The sequence below is a fragment of the Hydra vulgaris genome, chromosome 12 (genome assembly GCF_038396675.1).
Source record: "Hydra vulgaris chromosome 12, alternate assembly HydraT2T_AEP".
NCBI classification, from domain to species: Eukaryota; Metazoa; Cnidaria; class Hydrozoa; order Anthoathecata; family Hydridae; genus Hydra; species Hydra vulgaris.
The window spans coordinates 46667788-46676146 of NC_088931.1; positions in this window are offsets into that span (position 1 = coordinate 46667788).

Consider the following 8359-nt stretch of genomic DNA (forward strand, 5'->3'; position numbering starts at 1 on the left):
TTTGAATTTTTTAATAATTTTTGAAACTGTACCTTTTGGAACTTGAAAATTTCGAGAAATATCAATTGGTTTATTACCGTTTTTAAAACACTCAACTATTTTATTTTTAATATCACTAGAATAATATTTTCGTGGTGCCATACTGATTAATATAAAAGTAAACTATGATGAACTAACAAAGATGTCAATTCTAACACGTTTTAATTCTAAATGATAAGATTTGTTTATGTTTAGTGACAAGTTTGAACAAGTTTCCTTACTTTTGTCCAATCGAAATTAAGAAACATTAGTATGTAATAAAATGTCTTAGAAAAGACAAGTTCAAACTTGTAGTATATATAAAGTAGACTATTGCAAGTACACTCGTGTTAAATAATTTTGGTTTTATTTAATACAAATAAAAAAAAATGTAATTTAAAAAAAGTTTCCATACTTTTGGCCACCACTGTGTGTATATATATATATATATATATATATATATATATATATATATATATATATATATATATATATATATATACAAATATATATATATATATATATATATATATATATATATATATATATATATATATATATATATATATATATATATATATATATATATATGTTGTTATTTTATAACATGCTTTATGCTTATATAACATATTTTTTTACGTTATAACATGCTTATGTAAAACATCTACATTTCTGAAAAATATATTGCTTTTTGTTGTTGTTGTTAAAAACTAGACAAAAGTAATATGTTGCAGACCAGAAAAATTGTTTGTAACCACAGAGAACGATCGAGACAAAAAAATATGATAACTTGCATTAAGTGCGTCGAGTAGCTGAAAATTTGAATAGCTTTTTTGTTAAAGTTAGTCCTAATTTTGCATGAAATATTCCTCCAAATTCACTAACATTTGATTCCTATCTAACAACTTCAAATAAAAAAATGAAAGAATCAAAGCTAGATATAATTGAGTTGCGTTCTGCCTTTTTAAGTCTGAAAAATAACAAAAGTGCAGGGTCAGGTAAAGCTGGTGTCAATATATTAAAATTAATCTATATAATTGAACCATCCTTATTTCATATTTTCAATTTACCTTTTAATTCAGGTATAGTTCCTGATAATATAAAAATTGCACGAGTCACTCCAATTTTTAAGGCTGGAAATGAGTCAGACCCCTCAAATTACAGACTTATTTTTGTCTTATCGTGTTTTTCTAAATTGATTTAACGTATAATGTACAATAGACTGTCTAATTACATGTACAATAGACAATTTTACATTATGAGTTTTCATTGATCTTTCCGAAGCTTTTGACACCAAAAATCATTCCATTATAATTTAAAAAAATGGAACATTACAGAATAAAAACTTAAACTGGTTTGAAAATTACTTATCAAACAGAAAACAATACGTACATTGTGATAATTAAACATATAAACTCCATTGAAAAAAATTCTCAAAAAACATTGCCATGATTTAGAAAACAAAGACATAAATTTTATATTTTTCTTTTATACGTAGTTATATAATTTACAGCAACATCGTATGAACATGTACTAATCACACTAAGTTAAGAAAACTGTGCAGCAAGCAAAAACATGGTGTTAGAATTGTATTTGGAGCTGGTAAAGCTGTTCCATGTGAACCTCTTTAACTGAATCGCGGGCCATTTTTGTGAAAAAGTTTCCAACCTTTGTTGCAAAGAAGAATATTTAATCAGTTCAAAATTAAATCACTTAATCAGTTCATAATTAAATCAAATTGTAATGTTTATTACACACAGATTTTTATTTATCTTGTTTTTTTAGTGTTTCTTTTAAAATTGATCAATAAAATAAAATCATCTAAAACACTACATCAACTAAAAAACAATGTAGTTAATTTAAGTTAATCTTTTAATTTAATTTTTTAATTTAACTTAATGTAGGTTCAAAAACTAATTTAAATAATTACTAAAACTATTCATTATCATTAATCGCATTTTTTTAAACTTTCTTTTAAAAAAAAAACACACTTTTTCGTTCTTTCTTTGTATTTCTTTTTGTTTGTTTGTTTGTTTTTGGTTTTATCTATTTTATTCATGGTATTACTATTAATTAAGACGATCTTATCTTAATTTTAATATTTATGTAAACATCTATCTTATTTCTTATTTTATACTTTATACTCTTGTAAAAAAATTTGTAAAAAATGTATATTGAACTCGGTGCTCGGCAATAAGACAAAAAAATGTCTTCTTGCTCCGGACATTAATTTTATTTGTAAATTTATGTAAGATTTCTTTAACGGCAAAATACATTCAAAAAAAAAAAAAATACATACATGCATACCTAAATTCATTGTCAGCATCAACATTATATATATATATATATATATATATATATATATATATATATATATATATATATATATATATATATATATATATATATATATATATATATATATATATATAATATTTTTTGCAATCCCTCATTATTTGACAAGAAATTAAAATAGAACAACAAGAATAACTTAACAACCCAAAAAAAAATTAAAAATGACTTAAATAAGGCTTAAATATAGAAGCACCATGTAAAAAATGTCACAAATGCAAAATTCTGAAAGATCATTAAGTTTGCTGCCTAATATTTGGTGTCTGCACCCTTATTTCTTAGAATGGCTGAAACGCTACGCGGCATCGACTAAATAAATTCCACACAGAGACGACGAATATGATCACTGTGGTGCCATGTATTAATTAGTTTTTCAGTTAATTGTCTTTTGTTAGTAGATGCAGTTATCAGAACTTTCCTCTTCAGCTCGTTCCACAGCCCCTCGATCGGGTTGAGGTTGGGACTGTTGCTCGGTCATTCCAGAACAGGAATCTTCTGGTCTTCAGGAATTTCATTACGGATTTAGCTGTGTGGCATGGAGCTCCATCCTGCATGAATATTGCATCTCCACGTGGATACCATTCTTTTAACGTGTGGTATGCGACGTGTTTCCAGTACTTTCTTGTATTGGTCCTGTTGCAAGATCCCTTCCACAAAGTACTGACGCCCCGGTCCGTTGACAGAAATAACACTGATCTTTTGTGGGTGTTTTACAGTTTCCAGGATACAGACGGGGAGGTTTGCCTCTTCGTTCTTCTTTCGAACAAACTGTGCACTCTCAGCCATGACTTCCAGCGTAGACTCATTAGAGAAGCACATCTGAATAACAAATATTAACCTGTAAAATAACGTTACTCAGAACGGTATTACATACAATATTTTATGATATGGAAAGTACACATAATAACATGACAAAACTACAAAACTAATGAAAAATAAATATTATTATCACCATATAGTGGGCAATATGTTTCTGACTTTAAATAATTTCATAAGAGTATGTAAACTGCTTACCTTCGACCAATCGTCTTCGGTACAATCGTCGTGTCGACGTGCCCACGTCTGCCTTTTCTCCTTCATTGCAACCGTCAGCTTGGGTTTCTTCGTGGGTTTGTATGCCTTGTAGCCGAAATTCAACAAACGTCTTCTAGCAGTTCTTGAGCTTACTGTAAGTCCTATTATGCCATTCCATTCCTGTGCTAACTCTATGGAAGATTTCTTATGTCCTTTTCGGCGCAAGTTCAGAAGCACGCGATCATTCCTAGAGGTAGTCTTGGAAGCCCTTTTACAATTTTCTCGCTTGGTAGCTATGACATCTTGGCCTTTGGACAGCTTATTTCTGATTCTTCCAACAGTCTGACGCGAGACTTCTAACTTGCGAGCTATTTCGAAATTCAGAAGAGCAGTATTTTCTAATATTAGTATTATTTCACTTTTTTTGCTACGCTGATGTCCTGTTTCTTACTCATTTCTGTCAAATAGTGTCTCTCTTACCACTTAAAGCTTGTTTTAATAACAGCAAAGTAATAACTTATGAGCGATAATACAAGTAAAATTACAATTAAGCTACAAAAGACGCAACAAAATTAATGACCAGATATCGCCAAATACCGCAATCAAGTGCCTTAAGAACCTAAAGCAAATCTATATCTATATATATATATATATATATATATATATATACATATATATATATATATTTATATATATATATATATATATATATATATATATATATATATATATATATATATATATATTTATATATATATATATATATATATATATATATATATATATATATATATATATATATATATATATATATATATATATATATATATATAACATATCTATTAGCCCATCCCATTTTGACCCTCATGAACAAATTTTAATACGCGGAGTGTCAATAAAATATTCCCAAGGTATTGTTTTCTCAATAAAATTTTTTTATTTTTTATGACTATTTCTTCGCGCCATTTTGAATGACTATTGACTCGCGCAACTCTTTTAAAGTTTAACATTTTTACATTTTTTGTTTATAAGGGCATTTTCAAAAGATCGGCGCGAATAGAAATTAACAAATCATTAACTATATAACGTCATTACAAACAATGGAAGGTTTTTTACCTAAACCGATAGTGCGCATTTTTATTACTTTTATTTTTATTAACTGGTGGTATTTTATAAACGCACAAATTCGTTGTGAAATTAATCCTTTAACAGTCCGCGCGTTTTCTTAAAAACGGTCGCTATAAGTTTTGCGTTTTTTCTTGAAGTGGTCTCTAAATGTCCCGGCTTTTTTAAAACTTCGTATTTTTACTTTTAAATTAAAAAAAAAGTTTTTACTATTTTAACACTATTAAACACTAAAAAACACTATTATTCATGTATAAGAATTTATAACCATACTATAATAATAGAAAATTTTTATAAAAAATAAGTTCAAATATTCAGTCTTTGTGTGAAAAGTCATAAAACATGGAGCTGCACAAAGTCCTTCATCACATTCTACGCATTCATATCTAGAATCTTTTCTTATTTTTTGTTTGTGACATACCACACACCTTCTCTGAGCATTAATTTTTTTTTCAGATGCTGGCACATATGATGGAATATTTCGGTCAATCAAGCGTAAGGGGTTGTTTGCTACCAATCTAGAGTGAGATTTTTTTGGCTGTTGGCCATATCGTTGAATCATCGATGTAATTAACATTGTTCTAAAGTTTAAAGGTGTCATATTACGACCCATTTTTTTACAAATTATTTGTGCATTAAATGCTGCTAGATTAATTAAATGAGTAAACACTTTCTTGTACCACTTTTTTACCCTTTTTCTTTCAACTTCGTATGATGTCATCATTTGGTCACTTCTATCTACTCCTCCCATATTTTGATTATAATCATCAATAACTAAAGGAACTAACTTTACTTTCCCAGCTCTTAAAACATTTTTAGTTGCATCAATAGTGCAAGTTGAAATGGTATAAACATCCTTTTTATCTTTCCAATGTGTTATCATGATATTTGTTTTTTCTTCGTAAAGAACTTTGCGTTCATTTAACTTTTCATGGATAGAAATAGGTAATCCTTTTCAGTTTTTTCGAAGTGTTAATATGGTATCTGTAGATCTTAGCAATAATACTGATGAAAGCTCGTAGGAAGAATACCAGCTGTCACCAGTAGAAAGAGATCCATCCAGAAACACCAGTAGAAAGAGATCCATCTCTTCTTTTAAGATATTTGAAAATAAGGTCCTAGTTATTTTTTAGCCATTTTAAATTTATAAGTTTAAATGAGAATTTTAAATATTTGCTGTTGTTATTATTTGCAATCGTAATAACTCGAGAACCGAAACTTATTTAAAATAATTTTTGCCCCATCTTATAGAAAATTTATTCCTAATATCGATTAGGGGGTGTCCATAAAGTACGCGCGCAGTTAAACCACTGATTTAGGGCACCCTCCCCTTGTACGCACAAATATGCTTTTAGCGACTCCTCATCCTCCTTCATACGTTCGCATTGTTTATTACAAAATCAACCCTATCTCCCCGACGGATAAATTTAATAAAAAAAAAAATAAAACGAAATAATAAAAACAAACCTTCAGCTAATTTGACATTTCACTGTCACATTACACAATATTGATTTTTTAAATTCATGAAATACGATGGTTTTGTTAAAAAAAAAGAATTATTATATATATATATATATATATATATATATATATATATATATATATATATATATATATATATATATATATATATATATGCACATATACTTAATATTTCTGGTAAAACTGATCACTGACATATATAATTATTTTAAATTTTTTTTGAAGAATTATGCTAAACAAGTGTACTCAATAATGAACAGCGTCAGATTTTAACTGTACTCAATAATGAACAGAGTTTAGGTTCCTTTGTGAATGAGGTTATGGTTTAAGACAAAATGATGTTATGGACTTCGTAAGGGGCTACCTTTTTGTACAAATTAATCAGATAAGTTTTTAAAATAAAACAATTGTCACAAAACATTATAAACTGTCCGGTATAAACTGATTTTTGTAGTGATCAAGGCAAAGCAACCGTAGTGTGTCAAAAAGGTAAAAAGTGTTTCAAAACTCATTGGTAATAATGAAAAAATTCATTTAACGGTGAACAATTGCTACAATGTTGATTGATACTTCACACCTTCATTCCTGGTATACAATGCAAAACGAAACTTTAGAGCTGAGTGAGTTTTAGGTGGTAGGAGAGACTGGTAAAAGTTGCAACAGGGGTAAGTAGCAACAATGCGTTTTAAAGAACGGTTTTTGTATATTATTCCTGAATTTTTTTCACATTATATAATTGCTTGGGGTAAGTTGAATCATAAAATAAATGCGGGTTTTATTGATTTTACGCATTTTTCTAGTTATTTCTAAAGAAATCGACGTTTTGTTAACGTCGATTTTATTAACGTCGATTTTTCGACGATCTCCTAATATTTCTACATCAATAACAAAAAGTATTTAAGAAATCTAATTGTTGAAATGAAATGTAATTAATTCTTTTCTTTCTTTAATGCTTGTTTTTTTTTAATGAATGTTTATTGCAAGGAAATTCTTTTTGAATGTTTATTGCAAGGAAATTCTTTTTGAATGTTTATTGCGAGGAAATTCTTTTTTTTGTTGTTATAGATAACTTAGATCTAAGTTTGATCTTTGTTTGTTTTTATAAAATTTTATTTAATAAAAGTTTTATTTCTTAACATTTTAATTTTTTTAAATCAATTGTTATTGCGTTTTTATATTCTAAAAACAGAACTTAAATATCTTAAAACCTTCTCTTGCATTTTCTAAACAAATTTATTGTTTATTGACTAAGTTTATTGGCTGAAATTGACGAATACTTTTTTTTCAGAAACACTTTGGAGTTAAAATAATAAATTAGTTCAAAATAATCCTTCTTGTTTAATTTCTTCAATATCTAAAATCTTTGAATACAGTTTATTAAAAAAGATGTGAGTTCTCTCATAATAAACAAGGTGTGAATTCTCTCATAATAAACAAGTTGTGAGTTCTCTCATAAGAAACAAGGTGTGAATTCTCTCATAAGAAACAAGGTGTGAATTCGCTCATAATAAAAGTATTGCAACTCGATGAAAATACTTTCCTTTAATGTAATTATAAAATTTTTGTTTCCAAATAGAAATTAGAGATTAAGTTGTAACATTTCTTTGAAACATTTCTTGGGAAAATGCTTGACAAATCAACTGAAATTGAAATTAATTCAAACTTTACTATAATAAATTTAGGTCCTCCTTTAATATATCTCAGTTAGGAGATTATTAAGGATTTGAGCACTGATCAAAGTTATGCCTATCAAGTTTGCCAAGCAATAAAAACTGGAATTCTGCCTAGCAGGTTTGGAATGCTGGAAGTCGGACCAGTCTGTCACAGTAGATGGCTAACAACAGCATGTCGATTTTTGCAGAATTTGAGTGTCAAATCATGGGCTTACTCGTGAAAATCTAGAAAATTTACAGATGATTGTAAATTTTATTGTTAGTGCTTACATTTCTAACTGGTTTAACATTAAAGTGAAATTGAATTGGATAGAGGGATCTAGACATGTTTTGTATCAACTAGAGCTACTTTGAACACAGAATAAAAATGTTTTAGATATTGTTATGCCAATTAGGCGATCAGCGTAGTATGCACATTCGGGAGCCATTTTATAAGCCTTGCTTTGCAGCAAAAATACAGAAGAAAGAAAAGAAGCTATAACTAAGGTTCTTAAGAATCAAGGAGAAGGAGATAATGTAACTCAAGTTGGAAATAGTAGTAACAGAGTAAGAAAAACACCAGAAATAAATCCGAATGCTAATCAGCTAGGAAACCTTATAACATGGGACTTAAATGTAACTGAGCCAGCATTCTTACATCTGCCACTATCAAAGAGTTTGTAAACTATCCAATAGAAGTTCCTTTTTGGACTTCT